The sequence below is a fragment of the Hemiscyllium ocellatum genome, chromosome 15 (assembly GCF_020745735.1).
Source record: "Hemiscyllium ocellatum isolate sHemOce1 chromosome 15, sHemOce1.pat.X.cur, whole genome shotgun sequence".
In the NCBI taxonomy this organism is placed as follows: domain Eukaryota; kingdom Metazoa; phylum Chordata; class Chondrichthyes; order Orectolobiformes; family Hemiscylliidae; genus Hemiscyllium; species Hemiscyllium ocellatum.
The window spans coordinates 50,076,038-50,093,657 of record NC_083415.1 but is presented as its reverse complement, the minus strand read 5'-3'; the positions used below and the strand labels follow the sequence as shown (position 1 = coordinate 50,093,657).

At 37.3% G+C, this 17,620-nt stretch overlaps 1 protein-coding gene across 3 annotated transcripts in view; it reads left to right on the top strand.

The window, feature by feature from the left end:
* The first annotated feature begins 227 nt into the window (after positions 1 to 227).
* Positions 228 to 17,620, top strand: part of osbpl2b (oxysterol binding protein-like 2b) — a 71,609-nt gene continuing 54,216 nt past the window's right edge. For 2 of the 3 annotated variants that reach the window (XM_060836451.1, XM_060836453.1), the window contains exon 1: positions 390 to 729. The gene's annotated coding sequence lies outside the window, so the exon portion shown is untranslated. Of the gene's footprint in view, positions 331 to 389; positions 730 to 17,620 lie in introns of those variants that run through there. The other variant, XM_060836452.1, reaches the window with a different exon arrangement.

Sequence of the window (17,620 nt, the reverse complement as noted above, 5' to 3'; positions counted from 1 at the left end):
ACCACTAGGTAACGATATTCATTTGAACAGTTGTTGATGACACAATGGGGATTGTTTGGATGAAAGTAATGCGCAAGGAAAGATAATAAGGACAGCAGATTAGCTCTAGATAACGATTTCACTTGAAGAGCCGGGGCAGGATCGATAGGCTGAATGGCCTCGTCGCTGAGACACAGTTAGCAATGGGCGGTTCCACCACTTCAGCCAACTCTCGCGAGAAGGTGAAGGAGCAGGCGCCGTCGGCTGTTTGCTTTGCGGTGGAGTTGGCGAAGAAGAGGAGGAGGGGGCGTTTGATGGACAGGGTCCCCATTGGTCCGATAACCCGATCCGGTGAGTGAACTATCCTGACACGGCGGGGCTTCATTGCTATTGCCTACCACACACTCTATAAAATATATACTTTTGTACATGCGCGAAGGGAAAACAAATCACGCCGTCATTTGAAGCCCGGAGCGGCGGCAGTTGACGAAGCTCGAGCTGGACCAGTTTCCGTGCGTGCGCGCGCGCTCTTTGCCCCGCCCCCTCCACCACAAGAACCCGCCTCCAATTCCGTTTCCTATTGGCCTATATACGTCACGGGCTCGCGTCAATGCCTGAAAGCCACACGTCGACAGGATGATACTGTTGTCAATCACCTGGGGCGGTTGCGTTTCCGTCTTGGTGGTAGTGCAGAGCACTTGACAACTTGATGTGGATGATCTGATCAGAAAGCGGACCTCAGCCCAGCAGGTAGATCACGTTTTCTGTTTTTTTTAAAAACAATAAGTGACCAAGGGGAATGAATGTCATTCGGAAATTATTCCACTTTTTCCTTCAAGGGAAATGAAAACAAATGGGTATCAAAACAAGGAGGGGGGGGGTGGCGGGGTAAAAAATAAAGTGGACATGATCAGGTAGCACCAAGTGTCTTATGGTAGGGCACTTCGCTGAAGAGATGAGTCGCCAGCCGGATGGTTGGACATGTGTGTGGTTTTCCGTAATGAGGACGTCAGCGTTTGTCCTTGGGTAGCTGTCCTGCAGACGGGCCTCCTTTACCTACTTCAGACGCCCCTTGCGGGATTGCACACACGCCAGTTCACTTTAGTTTTTGTGAGGCGGTCTGTTTTCCTCCTTGTGCGTATTTTAGTGTGTTCAGAGACATGGGGGCGTGTGTTTAATCTTGTCCTGCAACTAAAAATTTACAGGGCTGGCAGATGTGTATTCACATCAAAGAACCATGTTGTGTGCTTAGGTGATCACTATTATACCGAGGAACTTCCTCCAGCTAACCTTGCCTAATCGACTTTTCCTCGCAGCGTTTCCTTTTTCTGTTCGAAGTCTACTTTAAAGCAATCATATCGAACTCGAAACGTCAGCTGTCTCCATGGATGCTGCCAGATCTGCTGAGTTTCTCCAGCATTTTTTTAAGTAGTAGAAGTCTTGGTGCTGTGAATCACCTGAAATCAAATCTATTTTCAGTCTGCATACATTATAACAGTTGATCAATTTCCCCCTTTTATTTTTTCCTTCTTTTATTAATTGCCTTTTTGACACGTATTTGAGACTCGAGCAAGAATATATCGTTACAGTAATATAAACTTCAGGTTATACACTTGAAAGCACTGTTTTACAGACTGTGTAACTTGACACTTTGTAACTTACCTTCTAAGTGATGAATACCTCTTATGTTACAATATTAACTAAAGTTTATCTTGTTACCAGGCAGACCATTATGCAAATATATTTAGTAAATTGACAATGCTCAAACATACGAGTAATTCAGTCAAGATCTGATGTTCTGTGGCTCAGTTTCTTTTCCAGACATAGAATGCTGGGAGGACAAATCTTGTGATTGTAATTTTGGGTATTTTTGATTTCAAATGACTCTCAAAGTTGTGAAGTGTTTTTTTTTGTTTTTCTAAAATCATGAGGATTACGGATAAAATGAGAAGAGAAAGTCTTTTCCCTGGCATGAGGGAATCCAGAACTAGAGGGCATAGGTTTAGGGTGCAAGGGGAAAGATATAAAAGAGCTAAGGGGCAATGTTTTCACATAAGGTTGGATATGTGTGGAATAAGCTGCCAGAGGAAGTAGTGGAGGTTGGCACAATTGCAGCATTTAAAATGCATCTGGATTTTAGAGAAGGATTTCGAGAGATATGGGCCAAGTGCTGGAAATGGGGCTAGATTAGGTTAGGATATCTGGTTGGTGTGGCTGAGTTCGACTGAAGGGTCTGCTTCCGTGCTATACATCTCTGTGACCTGAGAAATTAATTTTCTTAACCTAATGTTATTTTCCTGACTTCCAAATACAAGCAAAAATACATTATTTATGAAGTTGCAAATTTCTTTACAATCAATGCGTAGTTGCTGAAATGGTGCGAAATTGTGCATTGCAAGCTCCCACAAGTATTAACGTGATAATGAATAGATAAATATCTTTGCTGTTGATTTGAAGGATAAATATTAGCTGGGACGCTCAGGATAATTTTCCTGTTCATCTTTGAAACTATACCATTGAATCTCTCTTGTATTTGCCTTATAGTACAGATGGGATCTCAGCTAACTTCCCAGCAGAAAGATTGTATCTCTGTCAGTACAGTGCATTGTACGGAATTATCAGCTTTTATGCCCAAAGATCTTAGGATATGAACCACAAGATTCTCTCACCACCAAGCATTCAGTAATCACTGTTAAAAAGAAAATGGATTCAGCTGTCAATGAAGAAAATTATTGACTTAAATAACAAGTATTTATACACAGTACATAAAATGGAGGAGTCTAGCTGCTCCCTCAAAGGTTGAAACTTGGGTTAATATTGGGAAACAAGGAAATAGCAGTGATTGTAAAGAAGTATTTAATATTTATATTTCAACAAAAGAATCATATGCATAGTAGTAGGGAGGGAGGAACTTAAAATGAGTATTACCTTAAGAGAACGAAGTACTGGGAAACTACTTGGATTAAAGAATTCAGCTATGTGGAGAGACTAGAGAAACTGGTTTGTCCTTTAGAGCACAGAAAGTTAAAAGGATGTTTGATGATATTCAAAATCATGAAAGGTTTTAATCAACTAAATCAAGTTTCTGGTGGCAGGAGAGTTGATGACCAGAAGAGGCAGAGAGATACAGTAATTAACAAAGGAACCAAAGGTAACATGGGAAAATTGTATTTTGTGCGTAAATTATGACTTGGGAAAATATTGAGAACGAGGTTGAAGCCAAATTAATAATGTTTTCAGAAGGAATTTTACTCGCACTCCGAGGACAATTTTGTAGGGTTTTAGGGAAATGGAACTTACTGAAGTTATTTTTCTATCAGCCAGCAAAATCATAAATGATTGTTGCTCTTTTAATTGCCATTGTCCTTACTTATTTCTATATATGCAGCCAAATAAACATTCTTAACAAAAATATCTGTTTAGCAGTTCAGAAATTGAGCACTTCTGAAAGAAAGACATTTTTTGTCAAAGCTTTTTCTCAGAGCATTCACAAGAAATATCAAATATAAAGAGAATATTTTATGGCGTGTTAGAGGTGAGTGCTGATTGGTTGATAAGTTCTTCAGCAAAGTTTCATTTTTCAGCAATATTTATAACAAGCACAGAAAAACACGATTTGGAGCATTTGCTAAACTCGACCTAGGACTGATTATTTAATCTGTGGTATGATGTTTGCATTGCTGCATAAACTTAAAGATTTCTGGCTCCTGTAGAAAATCGCCTTGCGAGAAATCCATCAGGTCAGTGGATGTTTCACTCATCTTCACTACGTGAGTGACCATGTTATAATAAGGTGAAAAGAACACGAAAAAACCCTGTTAGTAGTTGTACCTGCTTTTTTTAGAATTATGATATCCAAAGTTCTGTATAACCAAACAGAAAATTTTGCAGTAGTGCAGAAAATTGTATGTGAAGAACTTGTTCTCACTGCACAAAGCTGCACTCAAAAACAACTTGAGTTAAAAACTACATTTGCTGAGCAAGAGTTGAGAATGTAATAACTAAACTTCTAGTTTCTCCAGTTTCTTCAAATACTATATATTGAAAGTGAAATTATATTGCTATTTCTTCTCTGTCTGGGTCAAAATACTGGAACTGCCTTTCTAACAGTAGGATGGGTGTAATTACATCCCAAAGACTGCAGTGGTTCAAGAAGGCAGCACATCACAATCTTCTCAAGGACAATTAAGAATGGACAATAAATGCAGCATAGCTGACGATGCCTATATGTTGTGAATCAATTTTTTTTATAAAGTTCTTCAAGGCAAAAATGTCAGTTATTTATGTTCATAAAGAAATTGCAGATGGAAAAACAATTGTACTTTTTTATACTAAGCAGTATAACAACAAATGTCAATTCTTTTAAACCAGTAAGCCAAAATGATAGATATTTACCTTGCCATTTTTAAGTTAAATAGATACTTTCAAAACATTTTTATACTTTTTTGTTTGGCTACAAAATTTCAAATTTTAGTTTGTAAAATAATGGTAGAGAAATTTGGAGCATTCAAGTCATTTGGCTTATGTCCCCTGCCTTGACCTTTTTTGATGCATAAGTAAGAGTTGAGAAAATGAATGTATCTGGTAGAATACCAATACGTTGACAATCTTATTTGTTAAAATCAAGTTTGACAGTCTAAGATTTCTTTGCTGAGTGAGCTAGATGTACCTCCAATATCCAAAATTATAGGTATAAATACAGAACCTTCCATGTGCTTGATTATTTAATGAATTAATTTTACATTTGGCACATAGTCTTAAGTGTAGTTTATCCCTGAGCAATTATATTTCTCCTATTTTGTACATCTGTTCACTTTTTTTGGAATTTTTAAACATTTTTTCAAAGCATTTTCCTTTTAAAGGCCCTGATGTTCTTTTTGTGTGACTTTGATAGCATGACAGATTAGTGCAAAGCAGTTCAATGACATTTTTTAATTCCTGTTGAAGGTTCATCAGTTGATTTGCAGGAGTATGTCAAACCTTTAACTAACAGTTCATGGATTTCTGTCTTTATATATGATTTGCTATGGTGAGGCAAAGCTAGAAAATCTGTGTTTTGAAAATAGCTGTTTGTTGCTTTGAGACTTTGTCTCTGAACCAATATATGAGACAATGGACAGTAAGATTCCACTGATGTCCCTGGTCCATTGTAATCTTTTTCATTCTAGGCCAGCCAGTGCCCACTCTTGAAGATCCTCCTTACATGTACCTTGCTAGGTATTCTTTTATTCAAGGAACTGCAAATAATTTTTATTTTAACCCATATACTTGGATGGTAATAGAAAATGTCAATGTGTTGATTATTTTGTAGTGCTTTGGCTTTGAGTATGTTCAAATATAAATAGTAGCAGTAATTGCCTAAGTCTCAGAGGACCATAAGCTGATCATTCATTAGAGAAAGACAACTGGTGGTGATTTTAACATGAAGGTCAATACGCCTCAAATGAGTGGTGTAGTCAAGAAGGGAGGACTATTGTGGTGACCTCAGGTGTGGGAATTACCCAGCTGTCCAGCCAACTGAGCTAACTGACCTGCTTGCATATAAAGAGATTTGGTTGATTAGAATAAATATTTAATGGAAGAAACCACTTGCGAACAGTTTGCAAGTCTATGTGTGTTGGGAATTGTTTATACAAAAAACCTTGATACCAATTAATTTTCAGATAAAGTATATTTGCAAGTCTTTACAAATGTAACCATTTATGAAGATTTACTCTGCAACATGTAATAAGGTTGCCTACTGATTTTACAATTACACTGCACAGAGGAGAAATAACTAATTTTTAATTGAGGGTTTTGGGAAAGAAGGCCATAAGACTTGTTTTAGAAAGAAGTATGAAAATACTTAAATAAAACAAAGAACTGTGGATGCTAGAGATCTGAAACAAAAGCTGGAATTGTTGGTGAAACTCAGCAGATTTGGCAGCAGCTGTGGAGAGAAAGCAAGTTAATGTTTTGAGTCTGGTGACACTTCATCAGAAAATACTTAGTTTTGAGTTCACCATAGCACTAAAAGTAGGTCACACACTAGGATAAAATAGACCAGATCAAAGTAATTTTTAACTGGTAGTTGTTGCATCAGACATAATTGCTGAAGTATGCTCTCTCACTGTAAAAATACTTTGAAGTTGAATTTTTAGTTCAATTGTGTGTTTTTTTTTAGAAGTAGGTACTTCATATGAAGAAAAATATCAATGTTTTCAGGTGAATACCTATAGCAAGAGCAATAATTTGTGGTCAAAAATTTTGCATTCATTTTAAAAGGCTAACTTGTATAAAGAATTGGCTTGTACAAGTAACTTTGCTGGAAACAAAGCTCAGATACAAATAAAGATGCATTTTCATCCTTTCTTTCTGCAATTTTAAATTATTGGAACATTTTCCTGTTAACCATTGAGTTGCTTGATATTGGCTTATGCTGTTTTGTTGTAGTGAGTGAAGAGGCAAAACTGTAGAAATTAGTCAGGAAGCAGTGGATTTCACCTCTAGGATTTGTTATTGTGGTAAAATGTGTCAACATTCAAGACTAGCTGGATTGTAGATAAGGAAAAGGAGTTGAAAGAAAGTGGGAACAGGGTGGGTAAATGCAATTAAAAGCTCTTTGATCAAGCAAAAGATACAATAATTATCATTATGGACTGGTTCAGTGAAATAGTCCTTTTTATGTTTTGACTTTTCATTTTTAAATAGTTTAATTTGTTAGGCAGCTAAGGTCCGAGCTCAAGAAAGCAGAAAGTAATGAAATGCATGTTTTATATTTTGTTAATTTATTTGCTACATTTGATATTTTTCTAGGAGTGTATGTTATTGTAACTTTAAATAAATACATTTAATAAGGATGTTATTTAATATGTTTATCATCAATTTTGGATGTTATCAAAAACACCCAGCTCATATTTTAAAGTTGAAACAGGAAGTTAAATCTGATAGGGTTGAAATGTTCGCTTGGAGTTGATATTCTCTGTTGAAAACTGTAGTAATGTGTATTAGTTTTATGGGTTGCTCCATTAGTAAATTTTATTTCTGTGTGTGAGCTGATTCTTGCAGGCCACAATTTCTAGATATGATTCAGAACCAATTTAAGTTTAAAGGATATCAGCTAGGTAGCAATAGAAGCACTATAGTTTGGGGTGAGGGTGGGAAAAATCAATCGCTATTAATAATTACCTAGTGACAACACCTCCAAAGGATTTTCTGATTAAAATCTGGTTGGGTTCAGCTTTCATACTTCCTATGGTGAAATAGCATTAATGATCAACGCTGGGACTTGCATCAACAATTCAGTGATTCCAGAATTGAGTTGAATTGTTAAAATCAGCAAAAGTCAACTTTTTCCAATGAAAAGAAAATCACTTCATCAAATCTTTTGGCTCAGGCCCAGTCTGTTTGTTAATCACTTGCATAGATTACTTTGTGAAATTTAACTAACAGTCAGTTACAAATATATCTACTAAAAACAAGAACAATCTACATGCTGATGAGATATTATGAATTAATAAACACAAAGGAAAAGATTGCAGTAAAATGTGTTTTCTTTTTAGATTAGATTACCTACAGTGTGGAAACAAGCCCTTAGGCCCAATAAGTCCACACTGAACCTCTGAAGTGTAACCCACCCAGACTCCTATCCCTCTGAATGATGCACTTAATACTATGGGTAATTTAGCTTGGCCAATTCACCTGACCTGCACATCTTTGGAGTATGTGAGGAAACCACAGCACCCAGAGGGAGTCCACGCAGACACCGGGTGATTGTGCAAACTCCACACAGACAATCACCCGAGGCTGGAATCGAATCTGGGTGCTGTGAGGCAGCGGTGCTAACTAACCACTGAGCTCCTTTGCCGCCTTCCTCTCTTGCTAACATGTATAATTGTCAGCCTAGGAAGGTGAAGGTAGACATGCATTAGGCATTTGAACAGGTTTGAAGAACATGACTAAGATATTGTATTTCAGTCACAGAAATAGAGTTCATGTTATTTAGAAAAGAAGAATCTTAATGCAGCAAAGGGATTTGGACACCGGTACAAAGGGTGCAGCACTCATCAATATATCCATCCAAATGCTTTTTAAATATAATTGTACCAGCCTCCACCACTTCCTCTGGCATTTCACTCATGCACCACCCTCTGTAGGAAAAAGTTAAAAATCGCACAACACCAGGTTATAGTCCAACAGATTTATTTGGAAACACTAGCTTTCGGAACACCTGATGGAGCAGTGCTCCAAAAGCTAGGGCTTCCAAATAAACCTGTTGGATTATAACCTGGTAGTGTGATTTTTAGCTTTGTACACCCCAGGCCAACAGTAGAATCTCTAAATCTGTGGGAAAAAGTTGCCCTTTTAGATCCCTTTTAAATATTTTCCCTCTCACTTTAAACCTACCCTTTAGTTTTGGACTGTCCCACTCTGGGGGGGAGAAAAGACCTAGCCTATTTACCTTATCCATGCCATTCATGATTTTATAAATCTCCATGAAGCTTCCGTTCCAGTGAAAATAGCCCCAGCTTAATCAGCCTCTCCCTATTGTTCAGACCCTCCGACTCTGGCAACATCCTCATAAATCTTTCAAGTTTCGCACCATCCTTCCTCTCACAGGGAGACCAGAATTGCACACTGTCTTCTAATAGTGGCCTAACCAATGTCCTACAACATGACCTCCTAACTCTTATACTCAGTGCACTGACCAATAAAAGCAAGCATACAATGCCTTCTTCATTATCCTGTCTACCTGCAACTCCACTTTCAAGGAACTATGAAGGGATGTGCATGCTTAGTGGGTTAGCCATGGGAAATGCAGGGTTATAGAGATTGGGTAGGATGGTCTGGGTGGAATGTTGTTTGGAGAAATGGTATAGACTCGATGGGCCGAATGGCCTGCTTCCACAAAGAAAATATTACAATTTCACCAAGCAAACTTATGAACTGAGTGAAAAAATTCCACTTGAGAGCTTTTGTTGAGGATGGAAGTCTGAAGAGGGGAAGATATTTAAAAGGCAAGAAGATAGCAACGGTGGCACAGTGGTTAGCACTGCTGCCTCACAGCGCCTGTAGACCCGGGTTCAATTCCTGACTCAGGCGACTGACTGTGTGGAGTTTGCACGTTCTCCCCGTGTCTGCGTGGGTTTCCTCCGGGTGCTCCGGTTTCCTCCCACAGTCACAAGATGTGCAGGTCAGGTGAATTGGCCAAGCTAAATTGCCCGTAGTGTTAGGTAAGGGGTAAATGTAGGGGTATGGGTGGGTTGCGCTTCGGTGGGTCGGTGTGGGCTTGTTGGGCTGAAGGGCCTGTTTCCACACTGTAAGTCTAATCTAATCTAATATTCCAAATTCTATCACGGTTATAAATAAAACTTGTACATTCAGAATCCTACAGTTCCACATGCTTATCTGTAACCTTGCAAATATATTCTGGGCCATTTGTTTACCATGTCATCTTGAAGCTGAAGTAGAATGCATCAAATCCATCTTGCAGGATAATGACAGCCTTATCTAATTATTTCTTGATGAATATCACAAGCATTCGCAAGCGACCCCAAAGCAATTACTTTTGGTCTTGATAAGACTTTGGATTATTCAGAGAGAAAAGGTGTCTGAAAATTTTGAGGTAGAGGTGCTGAAAACCACACTGATGCTACGTAGTAGTAACACAAGTGGTATTTGGCACTATTGGTTGTACTGTCAAGCCAAATGTTCTGCCTTTTACACAATGTGTAATGTAGAAATTTCACTGCCACTGTAGTGTCAGATTTGTGTGCTGTGCGTCTGTAGGGCTGGTAGATTGCATCAAATGGCATATCCTTTTGCCTGTTTGCAACAAAGTAATGACCATATCTATTATGCCATGGTTACGAAATCCTGCTACTGTGGCCAACGATAGATGTGGTTCTGGAATTGGACAGCATTTTGTGAATAATCCTTAGCATGCGCAGACTTAAGCAGACAATCAGTTTGGGGATGTCTGGGGCATGTGTACTGGAAACTCCATATATTAATCGACAGATTTTGATTTTCCTCTTAAAGTGATATTTTTGTGAATTTTCTTGATGACTACAAGATAGGGAAAAAATGTTTTCTGTCTACAGTAGTAAGGTGTTGATGCTTCACTTCCACATTTGCCAGAAATCATTAGTAATGAGTTGATCATTTAATTGCATCTGTTTTATAACGTCAAATTATATTGCATAGAATGGGATGCATAGATTTTGCTTTGCAAAACTTCAAGATTTAATTGGCTAAGTTCATATGCATGTGAGGTTTAAAACAATGTATTTTGATGGTAGGTTTGGGGCAAATAATCAGATCATGTTAAATTTAGGTATCATTTTAAATTTATAAATTTCCTATGTAGTTGAACAAATTCTGATTAGTTTGGGAATGGAGTAGTAGAGCTTTTGGAGCATGGACTTAGCCACATATGTTTAAGATGTTACTGGCATGATGGTATGATTAACGTATGACAGGTTTGCATTGGCAATTTGTATTATGGATGTGTACATTGAAATTCAAATTAAAAAATTGATAGTGTGTGAAAACATTTAAAATTTTAATTTTTGAAATATCAAAATAATCCAGGATACATAGGATGATAGAAATTATTATGGCCAGGTCATCGATAGATCTAGTCAGTCTCTTTTATCAATGTGCAAGAGTAAGCAGGACCAACCATTGTCTTCAATTGAAAAATATTCAAGTATAGGTGATTAGACAAGAGCGCAGTCTACAATTCATTCCCCATCTTAAAAAAAATGCATTAACATGTACAATTTTATATTTACATTTATGGATTTGGTACAATATTATGCTAGAAACTGATCTTGTACATTTTTGTCACCAGAGTTGGAATTGCAGTATCGCCTTTTGAAGGTAATATAATTACATTGCAAAAATCTGTATCGATGATTAATGTCATACATATGGTTAGATTAATTTATAACGGTAAAGTGTTGGAAAGTATGCACAGCTTTCACTTGTGTATACTGCATTGCAGACTGCAATCCAGCACCATTGGTTGGGGTTTTATGTTAGCCTAAGATGACTGTGACAAGACAATTTATCTATTGGAGAAACTTTGAGAGGAGATAATATTTGCTAGGAGGCATTCCTTAAAGGACAAGGTATTTCTTTGTTCTCGGTTACAAATTTTTGACTTCTCAACTGTTATACAGGTCACATTACCTGTATTCCAGAGAGTGTTTTTAGTTATCCAGATAGTTGACAAATTCGTAGTGTTTCTCAGGATCAAATAGACCACTTTTTTTTTTCTTCTGGCTTGCTGGTTTCAATTCTGTATCTCCATCTGATCTATTTGTGGTGGTGGGGATATTCAGGGTAACCATAAGATATAGGAACAGAAGTAGACTATTCGACCTGTCATTCAATTAAATCATGGCTGATTCGATAACCTTCAATCCATATTCCTGTCTTTTCCCCGCACCTCTTTATCTGGTAAGGATAAAGTTTTCTGTCACAGTTTTGAACATACTTAATGACCCAGCCTCCACAGCATCTGTGGAAAATAATTCCACATTCACTATCCTCTGAGAGACAAAATTCTTCTTAATTCAGCCACTAGGGGACATTATCCCTCAGCATCTAGCTTAGCTACCCCACTATGGATCTTGTATGATTTAATAAGGCTGCCTCCCATTCTTCAGAATTCCAATGAGTACACACCCAAGCTACTCAATATTTTTTGCAAAAATCCAGTAAGACCCAGAAACAACCTGGTGAACTTTCTCTGACCTGCATTCAATGACATTGTATCTTTCCTTGGATATGCAATTAAAATTAAAAGCCTGGAAGTGGGGGTAATGTACTGACTTGGATAAAGAGCTGGTTGGCAAACAGGAAAAAATATCATAAACATCATCTTAAGTCACATTATGTGTGGTACCTTATCAAATGTCTTTTGGAAGTATAAAGTATATTACACCTTCTGGTTCCCCTTCGTTCTGCTTGTTACCTCCTCAAAGAATTTTAATAAAACTTTCCATCAGTTTTGGTAGGCTTGGAGATTTTTTTGCATGCTTATGAATTGCCACAAATCTAATCTGATAGATAAAAATAAGCAATTTTAAGCTAGTAATATAATAGCAGTAGTCTCTCTGAATATTCTGCATATAGACTCATAGATTTAGATGCATAGAGAGAGGCCATTCAGCCTGTTGCATCCATGCCAGACATTCACATTAGAAACTTAGCTTGTAATCAAAGTAGAATGAGCATCCACAGTCATGTACATTACTACTTTTAGTTGTATTTCAGTTACAATTGAGCAACGATTGGATGTTTTTGCCAATGGAAAGCAAATGGCTGTGGTATTCCATGGGACTGACAATTTAGGCCCCTTGCTATTTGTGGTATGTTTTAATGATTTAGACTTGGATTTGGAAGTCATGTTTGGGAAATTGGCAGATAATACAAAAATTGAATACACATTTGGTAGTGAACAAGATGGTGGTCAACTGAAGTATATTATCTGTGGTTTGATTGGGTGGGAATGTAGCAAAGAGAATTCAATTCATAGAAGTAGGAGGTTATGTATTTGAGAAAGACTAGCAAAACAAAGGAATGCACAATAAACAGAAGAGTATTGAGAGGGATATAGAATTTAAGAGATCATGGAGTATGTATCCACAGGTCCCTGAAAGTGGCAGGACAGGTAGATAAGATGGTGAAGACGGTTTACTGGAAGGTTTTCTTCATTGGGCTAGGCATTAAATACAAAAACTGTGAAGTAATGCTATTACTGTATAAGACACTGGTTGTGTTGCACCTGAACTGTTGTGCACAGCTCTGTTCACAGCATTACAGGTAGGACATAATTGCTCTTGAGAGAGTGCAGGGGATGTTTATAAGAAAGTTGCAAATGTCAAGACCTGGCAGCAATGTGGAAAGATTGGATGGGCTAGAATTGTTTTCCCTCTGATGTGATGTGTTTGAGATGCACACATAATGAAGGAGTTGGATTGACCGAGCAGGGAAGACCTGTTACCTCTAGCTGAGAAGGACACACGCTTAAGGTCATTGGTCAAATGCCCTTACAATTTAGGCAATTGTAAAATCAGTCAATAAGAAGGTTCTGAGGAATAATCTGTAATTGTCCAACATTTTCCTGAAATTGGAGTTCTATTACCACCACTTAGCTTCATATATCCATACACTAGTAAAGGGAACCAAGCAAACTTCCTTAGCACATTTTAGAATTCTTTTTACTTTACATTATTGGACATTTGCGTAGGGGTAGAGACTCTGATGTTTTCTTCAGAATGTTTTATTGTGTTTTTAGATGTATATGTTTATTTTAATATTGTTTTACTGTATAAAATATAGTATTTTAAATTTTCAAAACAGTCAGTTGATGATATAGATTTATAGCTTTATATAGTTCACGTCTAGGCCACATTCTTGCTTGTCCAACTGTTGGAATTAACGACGTGGAACTTTCTTTAACCTAACTTTTAATCCTTATCTTGCCATATGACAGTCATTCACCACCTCAGATCCACAAAATACAAACTAACTAGCATTAGTTATAATCTCTTGCCTTTATCCTTTGTGATGTCTGATCCCTTGAAGTATTAGCGTAATGTTCCTTCAAAAAAAGTTCAATTTAAAATGGAATACCTTTTATATATGCTCCTTTTAATAATATTTGATCAATGTTAATGTTTATGTTGGAATTGTAAATTAGAGACTGTTCCATTTACTTGTACCCCTCCTCGGGCAATGTCCGTGTGGAGTTTGCACATTCTCCCTGTGTCTGTGTGGGTTTCCTCTGGGTGCTCTGGTTTCCCCTCACAGTCCAAAGATGTGCAGGCAAGATGAATGGGCCATGCTAAATTGCCCATACTGTTAGGTGCATTAGTCAGAGGGAAATGGGTCTGAGTCGGTTACTCTTCAGTGTCAGCGACCCGGGTTCACTTCCTGCCTCAGGTGACGGTCAGTATGGAGTTTGCATATTCTTCCCATATCTGCGTGGGTGCTCCAGTTTCCTCCCACGATCCAAAGATGTGCAGGTTAGGTGAATTGGCCATGCTAAATTGCCCATAGTGTTAGGTGCATTAGTCAGGGATAAATATAGGTTTTCTTTGTGGAGGGTTAGTGTAGATTTGTTGGGCCGAAGGGCCTGTTTCCATACTTTAGGGAATCTAATCTAATCTAATCACATATAAATTACTTGGATGAAGGGACTGAAAGCAGGATTACTAAACTTGCTGAAGACACAAAAGCAAGAAAGTAAGTTGTGAAGAGGACGTGCTATAAAGGGATGATAGTTGGTTAAGTGATTTGGGGCAAGTTTTGGCAAATGGAGTACATGTGGGAGAATGTAAACTTTGTCCTTTTCAATGAGAAGTATTAAAGCATATTATCTAAATGAGAGATTGTAGAGTTTGGAGATGTAGAGAGGTCTAGTCTTGTTGTGCATGAAGCTCTCAAGGTAAGTATACAAGCACAACAAGAAATAGGAAAACTAATAGACTTGTATATATTGTGAGGGCAATTGAGGGTCTATACTTCAGTTATACTGGGCATTGTTAAGACTACATTTGGAGTATTGTGTACTGTATTTGTCGTCATCTTAAAGAAATGAGTGTGTTGCAAATAGTTGAGAGAAGGTTTATTAGACTAATAATTGGAAAGAGTAGGTGTATTATGGGAAATTATTGGACAGACTGGAACTATATTCACTTCAGTTTAGAAAAATAAGAGATGACTTAATTGAGATGTATTAGATCCTAAGAGGTCTTGACAGGATGCATGTGGAAAGGAATTCTCCTTTTTGTGAGAAACTCTAGAATTGGGATCGCTGTTCAAAATTAATGGGTCACCCATTTAAGATAGAAGTGAAGAGAATTTTTTTCTCAGACTGTTGAAAGCCTTTGGAACTTTATTTTGAAAGATGCACTTTGTATATATTTTTTGTGGATTCTTGCAAAGGGGTTAAAGGTTACCGTTGGTAGGTGGGAATAAACCATGATCGTATTGAAGTGGAGCAAGTTTGAAGTCGCCATGTGGCCTATCCCTGTTCCTAATTTATTTGTTTGTAGTTCTGTTGTGATGTGAGAAGATACAGAGGCTAATCTCTGTACAGCAGGATCCTACAAATAGCAAAAAGATGAATAACCAAAGTTGCTTTTTTTACTGATTTCTTGGTTGGCTAAAATATTTAAATACTTTAGAAAATATGACCTGCTTCATTGAGTGACACACCCTTTATTGTGACAGCCAGCTGCATTCATGCTGTAGGTTATGCAGCTTGTTTAACTGCATTCCTATGTGTTTAGGCAAAATGGTTATATTTTTGCTACAGAAGCTGTCATCTGTCATATTTTGTTAACTTTTTGGTTACATTGAAGATGCTCACATTGTCCTGTCTCCCTTCTGACAAATGCAAAACTTTGGTCAAGGAATGCCAAATAAATGTTATTGAATACTTCTCGCATCCATGAAGGAAATTGTTAAAGGTATGGGAAAATGTTGAAATATTGAAGAAAGATGCACACTTTGCTTAAAAAGTAACCTCAAAATGATACATTTTGAAAACTACATCAGTGCTAATAAATTAATTAAAATGACTATTATGTTCTTGTAAGTGAATTCCTTTCTCATTAAGGTTACAGCCATCCAGAATTTGATCAGAGCCAACTGTACATGTTCAGGTTCTTTGCATTGCCTCAAATCACTAATACTGCCAAGCTCCTGCCTCTAAGGGTATCATTAGCGCAGAGATGGAGATATATTGCTACTTATTTCAAGTTCTTGTTCTTCACAAATATACATTTGCGTTTTTCTTTTCCTTTTTTTTGAGTTCTATGTGTTTGTGATCATTGCTTTCCTGTAAGGACATGCTTTTGCAACCTCTGTTGCTCAGTTTTATTGATGGACAGCAGGGCCAACAAATATTACTTTATTTGGTTCAGTGAGATCAGCGGTTGTCTCCCTAAGATGTCCAAATATATGTCCCTTGTGCTTGAGGGAGAAATGAGAGATACTCCAGTAGAAATGAAAAGGGTGAGAGAGTGTAATGGTTTTAATACTTTCATGACTTTTGAAGTCATTTTTCATATGTTGCTTATCTGTTGACCTCCTTGTTGACTTTTCCTTCTTACATTTTGGCCTGATATGCTTTTAACGCATTTAACTCTGGCTTTTTCTATTGTACCAATCTTCACTGTCTCTTTTAATTATCCATTTGTAACCTTTACACCAAGCCTATTGTTGTACAGTTGTTAATATCTTCTCTTGGACTCACTTTGTTTAACTTTAACTAAATCAAATAATATTGCTTCTGCTCTTGGAGTAAAAAGCTACTGATTTAAAGTTGGATACGTTTCCCAATTATCCTTTTCTGGATTCTAATCTATCGCTGAATAAATAAAATTAGGTAATCTAGTGTTATTGCCTGGTTTATCTACTGTATTTTCTGAACTGTCTTAGATTTTCATTTCTTTCCCTTCTCCACTGTTTGGTCTATATTTAACATGATCATATAAGCACAGCATTACATTGAATCCATCATTAGATCCTGAACATGCTGAGCAAGCAGTGTTCAGGGTAACTATGTTTTAATTTGTGGCTACTGCTAAGAAGTATATTTTGTGTTTTCAAAAAAATTCTTACCCGAGTAGCCCTCAGTCTGCCTCCTGATTATTGATTTCATCCAATCATTTAACACTCAATGGCGATTTATTTTTCAAGTATACTTGTAGTGAAAGGTATTGGATAATATTTGAATGCATATCATCTATCTTTGTATGTACAACGCTATTTAATTTCAACTGATCCTAGTAGCAGAAAACTGTTTATATCTATTGTATTAAGTGTTTGATTATTCCTTTTTTTAAAAATTCATTCATGGGAATTAGGCATTGATAGCGACACTAGTCTTTATTTGCCATTTCTGATGAATTTATTTTATTTTTATATTTTTTCTTTGGGAATTCTGATGACCTGGTTTCTCCGACTAATTTATTGCCAAGCTGCTTTTTTTAGTTTCTGAAGCGCTGCAGTCAATTACATCTTTCTAACCACCTAGATTTATGAAATAACCAAGTCATTTTCTACCAAATAACTATTTAAGCATTCTACTGAAGCAAGACACATTTTATCAAAAGCATGAGTCTTGCACTTGTCGGAACAATTTGCAAGAATACCAATTTAAGGAGAAAAGCAATATTTCTACTAATTAACTGGTGGGCTGCGATTAGAAGATATCAGGTCTACTCTACTGCAATCCTGTTTGGCTTTGGAGAATGCACCAGTTGATGTGAATTGACAGTTGACTGCCAACCTTTTTTTCAATTTTAAATCAGGCAGATTGACTTTTGTCAAGGCATTCCCCTGAGAAATGAAAGTGCCTTTCATCTATTTTGAGTTGGACCAATGTGCAAAGAACAAACATACGTTAACATATGTGGCTTCCAGTACATACAAATGCGCCGCACTGTGAGCCCAACTGACATTCCTAAATTGATTTTTAGTACAGTTCGTTGCTCATTTCAGATTACAGAGCAAATGTCCAATTAAGGCATGGCATTCAATATTGCAGCTTCTGTTACATGGTTTAAAAGCACGGGCTGGTTGGCTATAATCATTGCGGTGGAGGGCATCGTCGATCACGTCTCCACCGCATCTCCTC